Here is a 20,794-nt window from a genome sequence, read left to right as displayed (position 1 = left end):
ATCCTATCAACAGAGCCTCTTTATGAGAGATTCTCATTTCTTGTTACAGATAGAGGTCTGTACAAAATCACCCATACTCTTAAGTGGTGGCTACTAAGAACAGCGGCACATGAAGGACAAATGGTCTGGTGGAGTGTAGGGCAGGAATGACCACTGAGCAGGTTTTCTGATCCCATGCAGACTGGGTAAAGGAGGAGTCAGAGTACTCAGTGGTTTTTTGCAGGTCTTTATTGGGATTTAGCGGGTACAGGGCAGGCAGGAGTGCTGGGGGGCCGGGAGACTGGCAGTCCTCCCAGCCCCCCAGCAAATCTTCACTCTATCTGGGCTCTCTGGCGTTCTCTCTGCTTCTGCTTCTCTTGCTTCTGCTTCTCTTGCTTCTCTCTCAGCTTCTCTTTCAGCTTTTCTTCCACTTCTGCTGGCGTCCCCGTGATGCCGCCCTTAAAAGCCCAATCGAATCCTATCTACCTATGTACACACCCTACTCCAGGTGCCTGCCATCAGGCATGCGTTCAGGACCGCAGGGTTCTGTCATCTATCCTAATGGCGGGAGGGCAGAAAAGCCTGATACCTTTTATCTTACCCTACAGGGAGAGACTGCTGGTGCTGGATTCTGCCTCAGAAAAGCCAATTTAGCTGGTGAGTTCCTACCATCAAGGTTCCCAGTCACAGACACCAAATTTAGTGCTTATGACACTTCATAGGTAAATCTTCCTTTGGACTTTGGGTTTATACAAATATGAATGTTCGAAATTGCTGGGCCATCGCTTCTAAGTGCAGATCAAAATCATCACTGAGTGGGCCTCCCTGGTGGCACAGACAGTTGAGCACAGCGCTGTGAAGCTGCCCGCAGCTTCCGCAGTGCCAGTTGCATCCCCGCCAGCTGCAGAGCAACCCGCAGGATGCAGCAGACCTCTCCTGTCACACCCGCTGCTCCCCTCTGCAGTGTATTTCGGTCATTCTGCCTGTTCTGTTCCCCACTCTGTCTCTGGTGAATCCTCTCACCCTCCTGCACATCTGGCCTGTACCCCAGTTCTTGTATAAATAAAATAAATTAAAAAAAATCATCACTGAGTGACCTACAGGAGTTTATACTGTGCTCATAGCACCCACCACTAAGCACACCAGGAGCAGAACAAAGGCTGCCGTGACCAAAGGATTCTCCAAGCCCACAAAGAGCACCTTGCCAGAGTAGGTAATGGATTTTTTTCCACTGTGTAGGGTAAGGTAAAAGGTATCAGGCTTTTCTGCCCTCCTGCCATCAGGATAGATGAGGGAACCCTGTGATCCTGAATGCATGCCTGATGGCGGGCACCTGAAGTGGGTACACCTGCGCTAAGACTGCTTTTAAGGGCGGTGTCACAGCTGAGAACGCAGCAGCAGAAGCCGAAGAGAAGCCGAGATCACCAGAGAGCCCAGATAGATTGAGGATTTGGTGGGGGCTGGGAGGCCTGCCAGACGCCGAGCCCCCCAGCACCCCTTCCTGCCACATACCCGCTGAACCCCAATAAAAACCTGCAAAACCACTGCGGACTCTGACTCCTCCTTTACCCGGTCTGCATGGGATCAGAAAACCTGCACTGTGTCCTGTTCCTGACCTTACACACTGTATAAAGACTCATGACTTAAAATTCCTAAATTCCAAAAGCAGACTTTATATATTACCCATAAGACATTAAAACTGACGCGTGGCGTTCCTACAACAAAATACCAACTCACTGTCCAGAATCATGCAGTGTCCCCCAGGCCATGGGCTTCTGAGGGCCTCACCACACCCTGCATGCCACACATACCTTGGATATGAAGATGGTGTTGATTTTGGGATTGTGCTTGAAATTCTGGAGAATACGCATCCTTTCTCCCTGAGATGTAGGGCCATAGATATAGGGTCTAGAAAGGAGCAAAGCAGTGATAGGAAAACCACAGTGTTACTCCATAAATATCCAGAAATCATGTCAGAGGGGAAGAGAGCTCCTGCAAGAATTTTCTCTGTCAGGCAAGAATATCAGGAGGAGACCTGTAAAAATGAGTGGCTACAGACTCTCCCCCAGCCCCTGCCAAAAGACACACGCCGCCCCTTTCCCAGGATCAACTTCAGGTGAGTAGTCCCTTCGGGCTTCCTCCTAACTCATTTCGGTCTCAAGATCTCCTGCTCAAAGATTAGTCCCCACATAAGGAGGACCCCCTTCAAGGATTCCTTCAAGCCCCATGGGAGTGGTGAAGCAAACAATGCTATATGCAAACAGAAGTTCAGAAGCAATTATTTCCTAATGACAAAGGCATTCTCCAAGAAAAGGGCAGGATGGAGAAGAGCCCCTTTCAGTCTTTTTCCACTGACCTACTGTCACACCCCGCTCCAAAAACTTCTCTTTAACTTCCACTTCTCTGCCAAGGAGCACCACCCTATCTATCTCACTGATTGCAAGCTGTTGGCATCTGGCCATGTCACGCCTCTACTCTTCTCAAGTGATCTGGTGAGCGGTTTCCATGTCTTCCCAAGGAGCAGAAGTATGAGTGACAAGAATAAGAATGAGGACAGCTCCCAGGTACACAGGACCCACCCACATGAAGCACTGAGCTGGATATTACATTGGGGGTTAAAAAAAAAACCCACCCATTCCCTTCAATGTTCCTTAAAAGGGTAAAAGGTAGTTTCATGTTCCCATTTAATGCACAGGGAGCTGCGGGTCAGGAACCCGAGGAGGCTGCCCCTGAGTGTGGCTGTCCCAAGCTGCTCCAAGGCCGTGCCCGGGAGAATCAGGAAGCACCACTCTCGACACTCCACACAGCACTTTGCAACACAGCGCTATCAGCGAGTAACAACGAAATGGTGATGGGTGTGCCAGAGAAAGCAAAGCCCCTGCCTATGGGGGAGTGAAGCCTGGGTCAGTTGGACACCTCATACTGAAGGCCTCTGGTCACACCAACCACCAGCTGCCTTACCTGTCATCTGGCCGTCCAGTGCACAGCACGAGTGTGACCCTTTCTGTGCATCATGCTGTAAAAATGGCCGGGAAGGCCCAGAACAGCCTCTCTCCCAACACCCAGGTCTTAGGTGGGTCCTTCCCGCCTCCTCCATCCACAAGAAAAAGTCCTCACGCAAGGGTAAGCTCTCTGTTTCTGAAAGCTCCCCACACACAAAAAAACAAAACAGAAGTATAACCTTCCTTCAGAAAGAGAACCTAGCATCTGATGAACACCTACCAGATGCCAGACACAAGAATTCTCTGAGGTGGTTAAGAGCTTCAAGTGAAAGAAGAGCAAAATGAGGTCCAAAGATGTAAACAACTTTCCCTGGGACACACAGCAAAAGAGAGGAGCTGGACTCAAATACAGTGTGTCTGGCTCCAAGTCTCATGGACTAACAAATTACTCATAGCATCTCCTGCAAAGTGCTTAGTGACACCTACTCTCCTCATGCAGACTCAAAGACTTCCCGCAACAGTCCCAAGTTATGGAATAGAGCAATGCCAGAGACACATTTTACAGCAAGAAATCAAGACAGACAAAAGCACTTTGAGCATTTAGAGGCTAGAGGTACCAATAATTAAAAGTTGTAGCCATAATTCTATCATCCACGAGGAAGCACAGCCTTGCCCCCCTACTGAGCCAGAAAATCAAGGTCCAAACAAGGCAGATACTCAGAAAGCCACAACCACAAGCCCCAGGTGTGTTTGCATGTTGGTGTCAATGAGGCCACTCAAGGCAGGCACAAGGGAGAATCTGGAAGGAGTACTAGAATGGACAGATGAACAGAGAGGGAAGATGGCTATTAAAATGGCAAAGTAAATGCATGCATTGTTTTGCTGCCCCTCGCAAGTAGACACTAATGTGATAAAGGACACAAACTCACAAGACTCAAGACAATAGGAGTTGCAAGCTGACCAGGCAGTCTCTCCTCCCACCTGTCATAAGACTCTAGATTCTGAATGTCTCCTATACTTAGAGACCTTAAGAAGAGCTGAGAGCAAAAGCAAACACTACAAGTGAAGGGTGAAGGAGATTTACTTCTCCCTCCTGTACTGGTAACCAGGAGACCAGAAGGTTCCTTCTCTAGAGAAACTGTCAAGCTCAAGAGAAAAGACCTAAAAATAGCAGGCATTCAGTAACCTCTAACAAAGTAGATTGGTCCCGGCCCAATCATGCTGTGGTAAGGTCCAGAGGCCAGCAAACCCACCAAGCTATTCAGAGAAACTAATCAGTTTTTCAGTGACAGACTTTTGAACAAGAAGATACAGCTAATACCGAACATCAGAAGAAGTGCTCTGAATACAGAGGAGAAACAATCAAAGCAAAAAAACTTGAAAAGAGAAACTCTTCAGGAACCAAAGAAGGGCCAAAAGCTTTATTAGCCTCAGAGAAGACAATGTACTCATGAAATAAAAATAACTGTCAACAAAGAACTCTTGGAAAGTAGCAAAAGCTTTAACAGATGGATTGGAAGACAAAGGAATAAAAAAGGGGGGAAGAAAGAAAATCAGAATGCTGTTCAGAAGATCTAACACCTGCCCAGTAAGGATGCAAAAGAGAACAAGGAAAACAAAAGCTGAATAACAGGAAATATGAAAGTTCTCAAAAATGAAGGACATGAATTTCTAGATGAAAAGGGTCTATTAAGTGCCCAACATAAGGAAAGAAAAAAGATCACACGAAACATAATGTTTTGAAATTTCAAAAAAAGGATCCTAAAAGCTTCGTGAGAGAAGGAAAACACATCACCATCACAACAGATCACAAGAAGAAGACTCAGGAGGGCACTAGACTTCCGACAGCTGCGCTGGAAGTCCTGAACTGAGTCCTCAAATGTTCTCAGGTGCAAAGTACTAGTCAAGGGTGAGTCTGTAAAGGGTAAAAGATGTATACGATGTGAAGAGCATCAAAGGTGAGTTTAAATAAAGACATCTGTAAGCAAAGTCTTACAAAATGTTCCTCCTACTTAAGTTCTCTCAGGAAAAGGATATGTTCCACTGAAAGGAGTAACAAAGAAACAGAAACTTGAAATATGGAATGGGCTGTAATTCTGGGGAGAGGCACAGGGAATACACGGGGTGATGTCAGAGGGAAGCCCAAAGATGACAGCTGGGTGGCTCTCATCCTCAAGCGCATGCAGGCCAGAGCAGGAGGATGACGTACTGGTAGGGATCCCACTAGGGAAAGTAAGAAAAAAGAGAACTGAAAAATTACCTGACAGGGCTGATGCAACTGAGTGGGAGACTATAGCGGCGCGACTGTGGAGAGGAGTAAGTAAGTGTACTGAAAACTCAGCAAAAGCAGCGAGAAGGCAATGATTAGCACCAGCAAAAAAAAAACAAAAAAAAAAAACAAAAAAAAAACTAAGCATACACTACGTGGTTTGAATCTACATATACACATATATAGATTCAAAATAAGATGGGGAAGGGGGTAGGGGCAGCATACACAAGAGACCTAAATCCGCATTTCCCATAGTAGAAAGTTAATAGGCAATTTCTCCAATTATTCACCAAGAAATTACTATATAAGGTACCTCTTAGAAATATGTAAGTAAATATAGAAAAGAATCAAAAGGGTCTGCCTTTAGGGCCTCCCTGGTGGCGCAAGGGGTTAAGCACCACACTATGAAGCAGTCCACAGACTCTGCAGCACGAGTTCAATCCCTGGCTGGCTAGGGAGCAACCCACATAGCGCAGCAGACCTCTCCTGTCTCGCCCGCTGCTTCCCTCAGCAGTGTATTTCAGTCAGTCTGCCTGTTCTGTTCCCCGCTCTGTCGCTGGTGGATCCTCTCACCCCTCTCAGACCTCTGGCCTGTACCCCAGCTCTTGTATGCATAAATAAATAAATCTTTTAAAAAGGACCTTACCATCTGCTAACTCACAGTACCTACAGCCCTGCATCACTAGGAGGAACTTGGCAGAGAATTTGCAATAGCCAGGTGAAAAGGGCAGGACTGGACATGGTGCAGGTTTTCTGATCCCATGCAGAAGGGGTAAAGGAGGAGTCAGAGTCCTCAGTGGTTTTGCAGGCTTTTATTGGGATTACCAGGTACACGGCAGGCAGGGGTGCCGGGGGGCCAGGAGGCTGGCAGTCCTCCCAGCCCCCAGCAAATCCACACTCTCTCTGGGCTCTCTGGCATTCTCTGCTTCTGCTTCTGCTTCTTTGCTTCTCTCTTGGCTTCTCTTCGGCTTCTGCTGGCATCCCTGTGATGCGCCCTTAAAAGCACAGTCTTAGCCCAGGTGAATCCCATCTACCTATGCCCACACCCTATTCCAGGTGCCCGCCATCAGGCATGCATTCAGGAGCGCAAGGATCCATCATCTATCCTGACGGCAGGAGGGCAGAAAAGCCTGACATTTTTCCTTACCCTACACCAGGTCTTAAACAACAGGTACTGGGTGGAGCTATGAGCTGGTGAGGATTCAGATGGGTGTTCCTGAAACGCTTTCTAGATGCTGGATGATATGTGAGATGCTGGCCTAGTCTCCCCTGCCTTCCTGGTCCTTGACCCACACAGTCTAACCCCAACTTCACCCGGAGCATTCACTCGGCCTGAAACTCCAAACACCCTCTCATATCCACCTTGGCTCCTGTAGGGTAAGGTAAAAAGTATCAGGCTTTTCTGCCCTCCCACCTTTAGGCTAGATGACGGAACCCTGCTGTCCTGAATGCATGCCTGATGGCAGCACCTGGAGTAGGGTGTGGGCATATGTAGATGGGATTCACCTGGGCTAAGACTGGGCTTTTAAAGGGCGGTGTCACGGGGACGCGAGAAGAAGCCAGGAACGAAGAGAAGCTGAGAGAAGAGGAGGAGAAGCAGAGAGAACACCAGAGAGCCCAGATAGAGTGAGGATTTGCTGGGGGCTGGGAGGACTGCCAGCCTCCTGGCCCCCCAGCACCCCTGCCTGCCATGTGCCTGGTAAATCCCAATAAAAGCCTGCAAAGCCACCGAGGGTTCCAGGATTCCTCCTTGTAAGGGCCGGACTGGGCACAGTGCAGGTTTTCCTGATCCCATGCAGACCGGGTAAAGGAGGAGTCAGAGTCCTCAGTAGTTTTGCAGGTTTTTTATTTGGGGTTCACCAGGCATATGGCAGGCAGGGGTGCTGGCTGGGGGGCTGGGAGGCTGGCAGGCCTCCCAGCCCCCAGCAAGTCTTCACTCTATCTGGACTCTCTGGCGTTCGTTCTGCTGCTTCTCGGCTTCTGCTTCGGCTTCGGCTTCTACTGCTGCTGGCTGGGGCGGCGGCTGCTGCTGCTGCTGCTGCTCGCGTCCCCCCCCCCCCCCCCCGTGACGCCGCCCTTAAAAGCAGTCTTAGCTCAGCTGAATCCCATCTGCCTATGCCCACACCCTATTCCAGGTGCCCGCCATCAGGCATGCATTCAGGACAAGGATCCATCATCTATCCTGATGGCGGAAGGGCAGAAAAGCCTGACATTTTCTTTACCCTACAGTCCACCCCCTCAGGGTTTTCTGCCATACAGTCTATACATATATATACAATTTTCTAAGCAAACAAACAATGCAGCCATAGCCCACAAAAGCAAATACACCAAATAACAAAATACAATATAACAAAATACAACAGAACACAAATAAGTCCAGGCAGGGCACCAACCAAGTGCAAAAGACAATTATTGGTACCAGCAGATGAGCCACCAAATCTGCTGCCGAAGGCACTGCTCATACGAGGGAGGGGAAATCACACACGGCATCTGCTATAACACACCAGGAGCCGTCAGGCTTCCTGGCCTTCTCTGGCTGTAGTCTTGGCCACAAGGCACACACAGCATCCACCCCCAGGATGCACTAGCTCTGGGATTGGCAATTTTATTCTGTTGGGGGTAATCGCCAACCCTCAGGGTTTCTGTCTGCAGTCGCTCCAACACTCGGCCTTCATGGCCACCAATGCGACTCACAGACCCCTGCACTCAAGCCAACCCACTGCACAAGCACCTGGGTTGGGGATCCAAACTTTGCATTCGGCTTGGGCTCCACCCCAAGCCACATTCCCCACCCGTCCCCCAAGGACAGGTTCCTCAGCTCCTCACCCTCGCTCAAGAATGAGCAGGGCATCACCCACAGGTCATTTTACGAGACTCACAGTTCTTCAGCATACCCAGGCTGCTTAACAGCCACTCAGGGCTTCTCAACTTATGATCAGTACCAGCTTTTGCTTTCTTAGTTGGCTTTTCTCCTCCACCTGGCTGCTGGGCATACACAGGCTGCTTTTGGCCATCTAGGCCCACTGGCCACCCCTAGATTCCCATCTCCTGGGGTTTACAAACAAAACTGTTCCACCCCCAGGGTCCCAAAACATATCAACCTGCAAGGTCCTCCGCCTTCTGGCAGGATTGCCAGTCCAAGTTTATCAGTCCATGTCCATCAGTTGAAGTCCATTGGCCTCTCCCTGCTTCAGCAACAGCCTGCTGCCTCAGGGGTTATTGGCTGGTCCTTTCCAGTGTCGTTGGCTGGTCCTTTCCGGTGTCATTGGCTGGTCCTTTCCGATGTCGTTGGCTGGTCCTCTCGGGTGTCTCCTCCATGCGAGGTCTCGTCCCACAGCTCCGGACCGTATCCAACTTTTGTGCCGCCATGGCGCCTCCAGCGTCGTCACAGGCAGTCTGTTCTCCTTAGTCCCTCCAGGTCTTCGGAGGGCTCCAATACCCGTCTACATGGATCTTGCCGACTTACGCCAATTGTAAGGGCAGGACTGGACACGGTGCAGGTTTTCCTGATCCCATGCAGACCGGGTAAAGGAGGAGTCAGAGTCCTCAGTAGTTTTGCAGGTTTTTTATTTGGGGTTCACCAGGCATATGGCAGGCAGGGGTGCTGGCTGGGGGGCTGGGAGGCTGGCAGGCCTCCCAGCCCCCAGCAAGTCTCCACTCTATCTGGACTCTCTGGCGTTCGTTCTGCTGCTTCTCGGCTTCTGCTTCGGCTTTGGCTTCTACTGCTGCTGCTGCTGCTCGTGTCCCCCCGTGACGCCGCCCTTAAAAGCACAGTCTTAGCTCAGCTGAATCCCATCTGCCTATGCCCACACCCTATTCCAGGCGCCCGCCATCAGGCATACATTCAGGACAAGGATCCATCATCTATCCTGATGGCGGAAGGGCAGAAAAGCCTGACATTTTCTTTACCCTACACTCCTGTACCCGGCCTGCTGGATCATAGAAAACCTGCCCTGTACTCCCCACCAGAACAGCACAACTCCAGGCCCTGCTCCCCAGGACTGGAATGACCACGCTCCCTTTTCTGTATGTGCTAACCTCTGAATCCAACCACCTATTCCTGTCTTGCCTGGTTCCTGCGAGTGAGGACACAAAATCAGGCCTTTAGATCCTAAGAAGGTCCTGAGAGGTTTGAGAAACAAAGAGGCACCCTCTGCACTCACGTGGGATAAATAAATCAGCTGGAAAACAGGTGCAACTTGTAAATTACTTAGTTGTTCAGCTGAAGGGCGTGTTCCCTCAGGGCAAACCCATTATCAGCAAAGACAATAATCTTGTCATTTCTTCTTTCATGAAACTTGATCAGGAACTGGCAAGCTCTAAATTTGTTGGGGTTCATGGTGTACATCAAGATTCCCTTCTTAGTTTTGATTGCTACATACTCCCGGTAAAACTCAGGAGACATAGGACACCAAACCTGTGATCAATAAAAGTCAGGAGTCAGCCTGCAAGTTTAAACATCACACTATTAGAAACTTCTGAAGACCATTATTTAACAGAATTAGCCTTAAACAAATCCAAACAAATGCATGTGAACTATAACTCAATAAAACTGTAGACACAAACACCACAACCCTAATGTTGAACTCAGACACTTACATATTATTCACTTAACAAAGATTTAATTCACTAATGTTCAGGGAATTATTTTCACACATGTTCCAAGTGAAGAATATCAGATTCTCAACCAGTCACGCAAGCAATCCCATGCATTTAGATCACATCTGCACACCTAAGTCCATACACAACACCGCTGCAGAGAACTTCCGTGCACATGCGCGTGCACACACTGCCCAGCTGCCCGTTGAGTCAGTCTTGCAATGCCACCTTAGTTGTGATGAACACCACCTAATGCCCAGGTGTTGGTTTTTAAATTCCATTCTCAATTAAAAGGGCTCTGTGGAGAAATGGCTAATTCCAGGGCCAGAACAAGTACCAAGTGAGCCAGAAATATCTTGCTGTGCCCGAAAGCAAGGAAGTACTCAATAAATGATGGGGAAATGCCAAATGAACAGAGAAGCCAGCTTGAGGTGATCCCACTGGTCACATCTGAGACTATCTGAGCATACAAAAAAGAGTGACAGTAACATTCCATAAGGCATTCTCTGTGCTAGGGTTGCTGAGAAATTGAAGAATGTTTGGGTAAATATATTAAAGTGCAATGAGTTGTAAAAGTCTCAGTGCTGTGGACAAACAAAAAGGATCCAGAAGGACTGAAACAGGCCATAAAAATACACCCTGTCAGGCTCTGGGTTTTGATTGTGACCAGTGTAACTTCTGTGTGATCATTCCAGACCATTTCTTCAATGTGGAATTAGCTTAAGTCATTAGTGATACCTAATACCATAATGTAAGGTAAGGAAAAAGTCAGGCTTTTCTGCCCTCCCACCATCAGATAGATGATGGATCCTTGAGGTCCTGAATGCATGCCTGATGGTGGGCACCTGGAATAGGGTGTGGGCACAGGTAGACGGGATTCACCTGGGCTAAGACTGGGCTTATAAGGCGGAGTCATGGGGATGCCAGCAGAAGCTGAGAAGAAGCCAAGAACGAATGGAAGCTGAGAGAGAAGCAGAGAACGCCGGAGAGTCCAGATAAAGTGAAGACTTGCTGGCAGCCCTTCCAGTCCCCCAGCACCCCTGTCTGCCATGTGCCTGATAAATCTAAATAAAAGACCTTGAAAAGCCACTGAGGACTCTGACTCCTCCTTTACCTGGTCTGCTGGATCAGAAAACCTGCTCCGTGGCCATTCCTGACCCTACACATAACCTTTGCTGAGCTCAAAGCCACAGGTTTTGCTGTTGTTATATTTTCTGGTTTCCTGTAAACCATATGACTATAGTTCTTAATTCTTTATAGCAAAAGCAAGTTTTTCACAATACTTAAAATCTTGTATCTCATAGAGCTGAAACATAAATGGCCCAAATATAGGAAAAAATACTTAACATTAGTAAACAAAAAGATACCAATTAAGACAAAAGGAATACCACATCACACTTACCAGTTTTTCTGAAACACTATTCCCTTAATACATATTTTGCATGCTGGCAGATTATCATGTTCATGACATACCACTATGGGGTCACAGTTCACAGTGAACAATAGGACTTTACAAAAACTCTGACACACACACAAAAAAAAATACAAAAATATTTGTAGCAACATTATCGTGATAGTAAAAGCAAAAAAGACCTAAGTTTAGGGACAGAATCAGTGACTGCCAAGGACTGGGAGTCAGAAATTTGATTCATTGTAAATGAGCATAAGGAAAAGGGGTGGGAATGTTCTAAAACTCGATTGCAGGGCAGCTGCACAGCTGTTTCTATTGACTGAAAGCAGAGAATTCACTTACAACAGGGGGATATGATGAAATTTAAACTAAATCTTGATAAAGGTGTTAACAGAACAACACTGCAACCCAAATGTCTACCATTAGAAATGGCGTTTTTTAACTGTTGTATAATATTCCATTGTAATTTAAACTGTGGTGTATTTGTACAATGGGACACTGCAGAGCAAATCAAAGGAATGGACTTCAGCTATATGCATCTGTAAAAAAACAACATATTATGCAAAAAATAAAAATATTGCACAAAAGACAGAAGTCATACAAGACCATATAAGATCTGATTCTATTTACATATATGTAAAGATTCCAAAAAAACAGCTAAAGCTGTTTAGGTCAGGAAATACACACAGGAGGCAAAATAACAAAAAGGCAATAGAATGACAAACCAAGTTCTAAGACAGTGGTTGGAGGGGTGGGAGGGAAGGTGTTATAGATGGAACAAGGAGCCTCAATGATTCTGACAGGCTCTTTCATAAGACGCGCACTGCTTACAAAGCCGGAACTGAAGGCTAAGGGATTTTTTTCAACAAAGAAAGTTTATATTTCACCAACAGGCTCCTTTCCATCCTTTCAAAACAGAGGCAAACCTACTTCAGTCTCTAGAAATGGTTTTAATCATTACTTCTGGGAAGACTTAACCTTTGAACATATATTTTTAACATATACCTTTACAGGCAATCATTACAAAACAAAATTGGGAAAAATGTGTTCTTAGAAATAACCTATTCTTGACACCCACAAGTAATCACTGAGGGGCATCAAAACCAACAGGCTTTCACACTAGAGATAGCTTGGACGGTCACCCACACAAGACCAACCAAGAACCTCACAGCAGAGAGGGTGGGCGAGAACACCCTGAGGCACTCACTCCCGGAGAAAAGGATGAGGAGACAAATGCACTTTGCAGTTGGGCCAGTCTGGATTAGAGTACTGACTTGCACTCACTGACTGGTGCCCCTGGACAAGCAACTCTGGCTCACAAGTCTGTGAGGTGGGGAGGCCCCTGGGAACTGTGTGAGGGGGCAGCAGTCTGCTCTGGCCCTGACCAGTGTACCTGTGCCAGAGGAAGTGACCCGGTCCATTTCCCCTTAACCCTTAGAGACTGTGCCGGGAAGGGGACAGTTACCTCAGCACACTGGACTTTGGCGATGTAGCCGTTGGTTTGTAGTTCCATTCAGTTGGCCTCATAGAGCTTGGGCCCAATCAGAAAATTTAAATCCACAATTTTGTCATCTTCCCGGATGAGGGTTGCAGTCAAACCCAGCTTGCAGTGGGCCTGCACAATGGTGAGCACTCGCCGGAACATTTTGGCTGGGCAAATAACCACACTATTACATTTTCAATGCTCGAGTAACACATACAGTCTTGGAACTTCACTCTCACTTCACACCACATGGACTAAGCCCCAAGTTTCTGGCCCACAGAAACCTGGCTCTAGATAAGGATGACGAGATGACAATGCTTAACTGTCACTTTAGACCCATACAGAAGGATGGACAGAACAAGAGGTAGAAATGATTTGTGTTTCAAAGACTTTTCAGTACTCCTAACCCAGTTTTCACAGGGTCATCAAAAAAATGGACTAAGGGTTAGTTTGACCTGTAATAAGCAGCAAGCTGGAGAAAGGAATTAAATGACTATCAGTCAGTGGCGAAGGAGGCTGTGAATATGGACATCCTTCTACCACTCACCCTCACCCCACAGGTACTAATGATCTAAAAGCTCCACCCAACATGCCTTTCTAGCAAGATGGATAGACCACACAGTAATTCCTCCCTCAGCACAACAGCTGGAAGACAATTCTGTGTGGACAATGAGTGAGCAGCTCGGCTCTCAGTCTGTTTACCCGGATGGTGTGAACTTTATCTAAAATCACGAGGCCCCATTCCTGAGTTTTGAGCCACTCCATGACTCACTCAGCCTCCCAGGACCTTCTGGTGGTAATGGCCCAACAAGGAGTAGGTGCTCATGGCAATGGAGCAGCCAATGGGCTTGTCCTTGGTGTCAGAGGTAAAGCGGCAGATCTGACTGTCATCTATGGTAGACCACATCATGAACTGGGCTTTCCACTGCTCCACAGACACCGCTGAGTTTGCCCAGTACCAGACAGCATTTTCTGACTGTGCATGCCACCGTCACACCAAACAGGGACTTCCCAGTGTCTACAAGAAACCAAAGGGAGATATTATCCAAGGCCAGGTTGAAATAAAGGACAAGGATTGACAGAAATGACTCATAGGCACATGAGTCTAGGCAGATTAATTTTACTAATTCTCCCAAATGACATTTGAGGCAATCGCTGCTCTGAGGTTCTTTTACTTATAAAAAGGAGACACGCCCACTTCACATGCCAGCCTCTCTTATCCATGCTGAGACCACAAAACAAACCAGAGACCAGAGACACTCCTTTCAGCACGATTTTAAAGATGGGAAAACCAAAGCCCACGCGTAATTTGCCGAAGGCCAGAGGAAAGTGGAGTTGCTGGGGCAGAGGACTGGTGGCACAGCCTGCAGAGAGGGGCTCGGGACAAGACGCCTGTCATTATCACACCCACAAAGCAGCCTGAGAACTGGGGTGCACATGCGCGTGTACACCCCTGGCAAAGACAGAAGTGAAACTCCCAGAGCATCTGTTTACTACCATCCACTATCTGAAGGTCAAGATTAAAAATCAAGTTATTCCTTTCAAGAGCAACACTTCCTCAACCAGAGATGTGCCTCAATATAATAACAAGAACCTGAGGTTACAGGCCATTCCCCTGGAGACTGCCTCCTGAAGTATGGAGCAGGGTCTTGGTGAGTCTGCTGTGACCTCTGGTCTGTCATAGACCAAAACCTGACAGGATTTAAAGACAAATCTATCCGACAGGCATCAATGGGGCATTCTTGGACATGCTCTCTATAATAAGCCTTCCAGAAAAAAAGCTGTTTCTGCACTGGGGAATCTAACCTCAGCATATAAAACAGACCCCTCCCTACATCACTGCCCTAACTTCCCATCCTATTATTTTTCTTCACTGCCCAATTTTATTGATTTGTTTACTGGCTCTCCCTACCCCACCAAAGCATGCCCATGAGGTTGCTCAGTTCACCGCAGATCCCCAGTGCCTATGCCAGGGCCCTGCCAACAGCAAGCACACAAATATTTGTCAAATTATGAATCAGGAGTCATCTGACTGGCAGTCCCTCAGCAAGGTGTGTTAGAGAAGGGTGCACAGGACAAGTGGCAAGCAGCTGGCCGACCCAGACAGAAGAGTCTGGCTATCTCCATCAAGTGGCACTTACCACAAGGAAGAACAATGACTCCAGAGCGTACACGCCCATTCCCAAACACCTTTCGTAAGCTCTTCTCCTGATAAGGTCTAAGCACAGCTGTGGGTTTCAGGTCAATGTTGATATCAGGGTTAACAGAATCATTCTGGAAGTCATACTCTGCCAACAGAGGGTACTCCAGGTGGATGCAACGTTTCTGGAGTTCCTCAATCATTTCCTGAGAAGTGAGCATGAGGATTTCAGAATCTCATTACCTCCATATTGTGCTCAAAAAAAAAAAAAAAACAGCATATATTCTAAGGGGCCTGATGGTCTGTCCACCCCCCCAAAGAAATAGCCATTTATCTAGACATTTGCTATTTCAGATCTTGCTTGTTAATGGCTAGGTTAAAGGATAGAAAAGTAACCCAAGAGGCAGAGACAAAATTAAATTCAGTCAGCTACCAAAAATGCCCTTCAGGTCCCATTTCCTCTGTTTTCCCAGGGACTTGTGAATCTGGGGAATAGGACACTCAGGTTAACTCCATTAAGAGGACTGATGTTCCCACCTCCCCACCCCCCAACCAAGAAAAGAAGGATTCCATCTTCTCACACAGATGATAGTTAACTGATGAAAGACTGGAATAGTTTTGATACCAACTCAGAGAAGAAACCAGGAGGGGGTACATTCACTATCCTGCTTGACTTCAAAAGATACTGTCTGTGGTCTCTTCCTCTTCTTCCTCATCCTTGTCCATTTGCTCATAAAAGTCAAAAAGGTCAGGGCCTCCCTGGTGGTGCAGCGGTTGAGCGCTGGGCTGCGAAGCTGCCCGCAGCCTCTGCAGTGCCAGTTCGATCCCCGGCCACCGGGCGAGGGTCCCACATGGCGCGCAGACCTCTCCTGCCGCCCGCTGCTCCCCTCAGCAGTGTATTTTGTCAGTCTGCCTGTTCTGCTCCCCGCTCTGGTTCTGGTGAATTCTCTCACCTTCCCATGCTTCTGACTGTACCCAGTGCTTGTATAAATAAATAAATAAATCTTTAAAAAAAAATTCAGTTATAAAAATAAATAAATAAATAAAAAGTTTAAAAGTCAAAAAGGTCAGAGGGGATGTCAGATTTACACTGTACGTCTGGTACCCGGGAAGTGGAGGGGCCACCACTGCCTTCAACAGTCTTAGCGATCTATAAGAGAAAGGCAGGGTCTTGGGCCTGCAGGCAACATGCTGCCCTACAATTACCAAGCAGTTGCCAAAGTGCAAGGGGGAATTTGGTGTTGTAAGATAAGTGCAGGGCCACTAGGTTGCAAATGCTGCACTAACAGTACCTGAGAGAACTGAAAGTCTAAATTCTCCTACCCCCCCCCCCCCAGAATGACCAGGAGCCCACATACTGCAGATCTGCTCGTGAAAGTCTCTGTGATAAGCTCAGTTGCCTCCCCTTCAGAGTTCCTCAGGCGGCACTCCCGGATCACAGGATCCTGGAGAAGGTGCTGGATGACATCAGGATGGGAGCTTTCAACGAAGTACCTACAAGCAGGGGAGGAAGGAGGTGCATACAGAGCGGTACATCATTTCCAAAAGGTTCCATCACTCATTCAATTAGTCTGGAAAGCATGGCTTCATGCCTATCTTCATTCTCTCTCCACAACCCTTTGCAAAACCTGAGTGTTGAGCTACAGCCATGACATAACACATGAGGATTATGGGCAAAGTCCCACTATTAAGTCACATAAGCAGGGCACTGAACCCCAGCTCCACCACCAGTGGAACATTGGCCAGTGAAGGGATTTCCAGTTTTAGTTATCTCCCTTCACGTCTTCTTTCATCCCCTCAGGAGGTGTTGTTGCACAGCATAATCCTTGCTATCCTGATATGCAGAGGAGGCAAAGTGCCTTGGAGGGACCTGTCACAGAATCCCTTACCTGTTATGCTTCAAGACCAACTTGACTTTTTCATAGCTGACAGTACACAACTGCAAGAAGTGACAACAAAAAGGCAAAATCAGCAATACACAGCTCACTCAGGACACAACTGTTAGCAGGGACACCGACTACTCATCCACCCAGCTAGGTGTTCATTTTACTTTAGGAAAACCCAGTGTGCAATCCTAAAAGGGTTAGATCTGCCTAAATTCAGTTGTCGCTATTAGCTTCTATCCTTTGAGGGCAAAACCTATCCCCTGCCTGGTTAATTGTGATGTATTACCACTTAATTTCTAAAATGCTGCTTTAAAAACTTTGTAATTTTTCCTTTCCCTTTCTCTGCCATTCCCACAGGCCCCTTCCTAATCCAGAGGTTCATCCTGCCACATCAGCATTACTACAGATCCCAGCACAAAGATGGCAGAGTTTTCAGTAATTGTTTGCTGCATATTAAAATGCACAGCTTCCTAGCATCCTCACCAATGTTCCTTACTCCCCTTTGATATAAGCTTCTTGATTTGCAAAACTTGAATGTTGAGCATATGATGTAACATGTGAGGATTGTTGACAAAACCCCACTTTTAAGTCACATAAGCAAGGCTCTGAGCTCAGCACCATTGCCAGAAGTACAGTTTAAATCCTGCCAGGATCCCAAATATCTTGAGAATAGAAGGCAACAGAGGTTGTATGGTGGCCACACAAACATGCTACTCAACTCTTGGTTGTTGTCTGCTCCCAGTGCTGCCCTTCAGATCCATCACTGTACTATGTAAGTGCCTTCATCCCTGCAGGCAGCTCCCAGACAAGAATGAGCTGCACGTACGATGCAGGTTCACTCCAGTGAGGGCCAGGTTGTTCTCTATAGGCCACCTTCCATATCACGAGAAAACTCTCCCCAGAGCTCTTACCAGCTCCTCTGAGATCAGATGCATTACTGTATTAGATGCCTGTGGCACTCATCTTCTGCCACCCCAAATTCGGGGGTAGGAATCTAACTCCCTTTCCATCACCTAAGGCCAATGAAAGCCACTGCCATTTCTTTGGGATGGTGTCCACCTACCTCAGAACAACCACAAGCATATCCAACTGCTCTTCACATGGAACCCCATCCACTTCAACACTTGAAGTTCTTTTTGATTCTTCCTAATGCCAATTGTTGAATAATGGTCTCATTTAAGTATGCTCAGTCTATGTTAATCTGCTGAAGCAGCCATAAAACACACCAGAAACTGGGTGGTTTACTAGAAACATTTCTAGAAGTCCATAAAGATAGCTTTTTTTTTTTTTAAAGATTTATTTATTTATTTATACAAGCACTGGGTACAGTCAGAAGCACGGGAGGGTGAGAGGATTCACCAGAGGCAGAGCGGGGAACAAAACAAGCAGACCGATGAAATGCACTGCTGAGGGGAGCAGTGGGCGCAACAGGAGAGGTATGCGCGCCATGTGGGACCCTCACCTGGCGGCCAGGGATCGAACTGATGCTGCAGAAGCTGCGGGCAGCTTTGCAGCCCAGCGCTCAACCGCTGCACCACCAGGGGAGGCCCCATAAAGGTAGTTTTGTAAGCTTCCTTCTTGTTGTATCTTCACAGGACTTCTTCCTTGTGCATGTGCTAAGAAAGAGTACATGTATGAGCTTTCTGGTATCTCTTCTTATAAGAAAACCAATCCCACATGACCAGGGTCCCACTCTTAACTGCCTTAATAACTTCCTTATGCGAAATACAATCACAAAAGGGCCAAGGGCTTCAACACACAGATTTTTAAAGGAACTCAATTCAGTTCACAGCACCATTCACTTTGGGCTACATTCCCAAATAACCCTGACCAGAGAAGGCCTGAATTAGGAACTCCCACTGTGTTAGCAACCACTGGCTAAGAGAAGCTGACAGAAGTATGCGCTCAGCAAGAACACAATGCTGGAATACAGAGGAGTTGCAGTTGGAGTAATCAGTTATGCTCCCTATACTAGATCCAAATGGCACTTTTAGGACTGCCACAGGTTAACAAAACCTAACACCTGTTCCCCTCTATTACCACATTAACAAGGAGGGTAAAAGAGCTGGGTTTAAACCGTCTTACTTTAATAAACTGCAGAATTCCATCAGGGACTCCTGTCTTGGTGAGTCTTGAGCATATTTGTAAACTGGAGAGAAGTCTTCTAAGAAAATGTGGCCATTAGGAGCCCGCAAAACATCAAGTAGACACAACAGATAAAGAAACTACCGAGTTGCACAAATGATTGGGCTGTGTGCCATATCACTATTAACGGTCCTCTCTGATGGTCTAGGATTTAAGTCTCAGTACTATCAACACTATAGCCTGAGTTCAATGCCCTGCCAGGGAGCTAACCCACATATGGCAAAGCAGACCTCTCCTATTTGGCATGCAGCTCCCCCTTGCCAATGTATGTCAGCAATCTGATCTGCCTGTCTTGCTCCTCACTCTTGTCTTTGGTGAACCCACACCTCTGGCCTACACCCCACATCTTCTACGAAAAAAATTAAAACAAACCAAAAAAAAGGACAAGTTGCCCCAAAAGTGATCTTTAAGCTACCAATACCAGAGGTATTGGTGTAAGCACTCCTTTAACAAACTCTGGGCTGTTATTTTAATCAGACACAGGAATAAAGAGAACAGAGAACAGGTTTCCAAAGTAAGTTGATGCTTTCCACCATACTTCATCAGCGTTCTGTCTCTCCCCCGGGTACCTGTGGCTAGATTTCAAAAGAATGTGGCACAATGATTACTTTGAGCTGAGCAAAAGAACTGCCTGGCTTGTCGGTTATTTTTTTTTTAAGTGAGGAATTAAACTGTTACATGATAAATGTGTTTCCAAGCGTGCACTAGAACTGGAGAGGAACGGGAGTAAAAATGTGGGGTTTGAGAAGAGGCAGGCCAGGAGCGCCGGCGCATCACCTGCCAGCCAGTGCCCCTCGCGAGCTTCTGGCGGCGTCTGGGGCGCTCTCCGCGCCGGCTCCGAGAGCAGCGCCAGGCGTCCCCAGTGCCCGGTCTGCGCCAGGCGACGGGCGTGCTCCCCCCTCAGAGGGCCTGGAGGCGTGGCCGTCCTTCGGCGGCATCTGCAGCCGGTAGTCCTTGGCCCCGTGCTCGTCCACCTTGGTCCCTGCCTCGTCCACCTGCTTGCCGGCCGCCGAGGGCACGGCCTCCTGGGGCTCGCTCCCCGGGGCGTCGTCCTCCTCGTATTCGTGCTCGTTATGCCGCCTCTTGGACTTCTTATCTGAAACGCGGGCCCGGGGGACGGCACGTCAGTAATTTGGGGTTCCCTGCGCCCCGCCAGGCGGCTCGGCGGGGGCATCCAACGGGGCGCGTCACGGCAGCGGCGCCCTCCCGCGGGCGCCCCGGCCCTCAGCAGAGTCCCCGCGGGGCGGGCCGGTCAGCCGGGACGCGGGGCGGGGGCTGCTGGGCCGCCGAGCCGACGGGAGGCAGGCGCAGGCCCACGACGGGGCAACGCCGGCGCGCCAGGGGCTCACCGCGCTCCGCCTGGTCTCTCTTGCCCATCGTGGGCACCACAGCGCGGGACGGGACGCGCTGCCCGCGGGACCTCGGCGCAGGCCGGAAGGGGGCCGCTGCTCGCGGGGACTTCCGGCTCAGGCAGGACGTCCCGGCGGCGACTCCCAGAAGTCCTGTCTCTGGCCCGGGGGGCGGGCGGGCACGGGAGGGCCGAGGCCGGTGGCGCCCCGCGGAGCCCGCCCGCGCGGCCGGTCCGTCGGCAGGTGTCGCGGAGCGCCAGCGATGGTGGGGGGCTCGCCGTTTCGGCCGCAGGGACACAGCACTGGACAAGGGCCAGGCTGCGGCGTTCCGGAGGATCAATTCTAGCAGATCCGGGCGGCTCGCTGCGCTCGGGGAAGTGGAACAGGCCGCGCACCCGCCGGGGCCGGGCCGCAGGGGAGCGCCCAGACCACCGAGCTGGCGCCAGCGTCCCGCGCAGACAGCGGGTGTGGGGCGCCAGATTCGGCCTGTGCCCCGAAATGCCGCTCACCGGGAAGCGGTAGGAGGAGACGTTATTAGAGCTTTCTCTGGGCACTGATCCTGACGGGGAAGTAGAAAGGCTGGCGCCCTGT

At 48.7% G+C, this 20,794-nt stretch overlaps 1 pseudogene across 1 annotated transcript in view; it reads right to left on the bottom strand.

The window, feature by feature from the left end:
• The window catches only part of LOC311170551 (general transcription and DNA repair factor IIH helicase/translocase subunit XPB-like), a 29,057-nt pseudogene extending 8,826 nt beyond the window's left edge, over positions 1 to 20,231 (bottom strand). The window contains exons 1-12 of the transcript in view: positions 20,204 to 20,231; positions 19,764 to 19,950; positions 18,795 to 18,873; positions 16,713 to 16,762; positions 16,182 to 16,317; positions 15,893 to 15,973; positions 15,489 to 15,573; positions 14,825 to 15,029; positions 13,386 to 13,701; positions 12,666 to 12,850; positions 9,405 to 9,607; positions 1,791 to 1,887 (exon numbers count right to left, since the gene is read on the bottom strand). The product of the transcript in view is annotated as a general transcription and DNA repair factor IIH helicase/translocase subunit XPB-like (transcript). The remainder of the gene's footprint in view (positions 1 to 1,790; positions 1,888 to 9,404; positions 9,608 to 12,665; positions 12,851 to 13,385; positions 13,702 to 14,824; positions 15,030 to 15,488; positions 15,574 to 15,892; positions 15,974 to 16,181; positions 16,318 to 16,712; positions 16,763 to 18,794; positions 18,874 to 19,763; positions 19,951 to 20,203) is intronic.
• Between the last annotated feature and the right edge of the window lie 563 nt (positions 20,232 to 20,794).

Source organism: Talpa europaea (genome assembly GCF_964194135.1).
Source record: "Talpa europaea genome assembly, chromosome: 5".
NCBI classification, from domain to species: domain Eukaryota; kingdom Metazoa; phylum Chordata; class Mammalia; order Eulipotyphla; family Talpidae; genus Talpa; species Talpa europaea.
The sequence above is the reverse complement of the archived record's forward strand: the minus strand, read 5'-3'. Positions and strand labels throughout refer to the sequence as shown.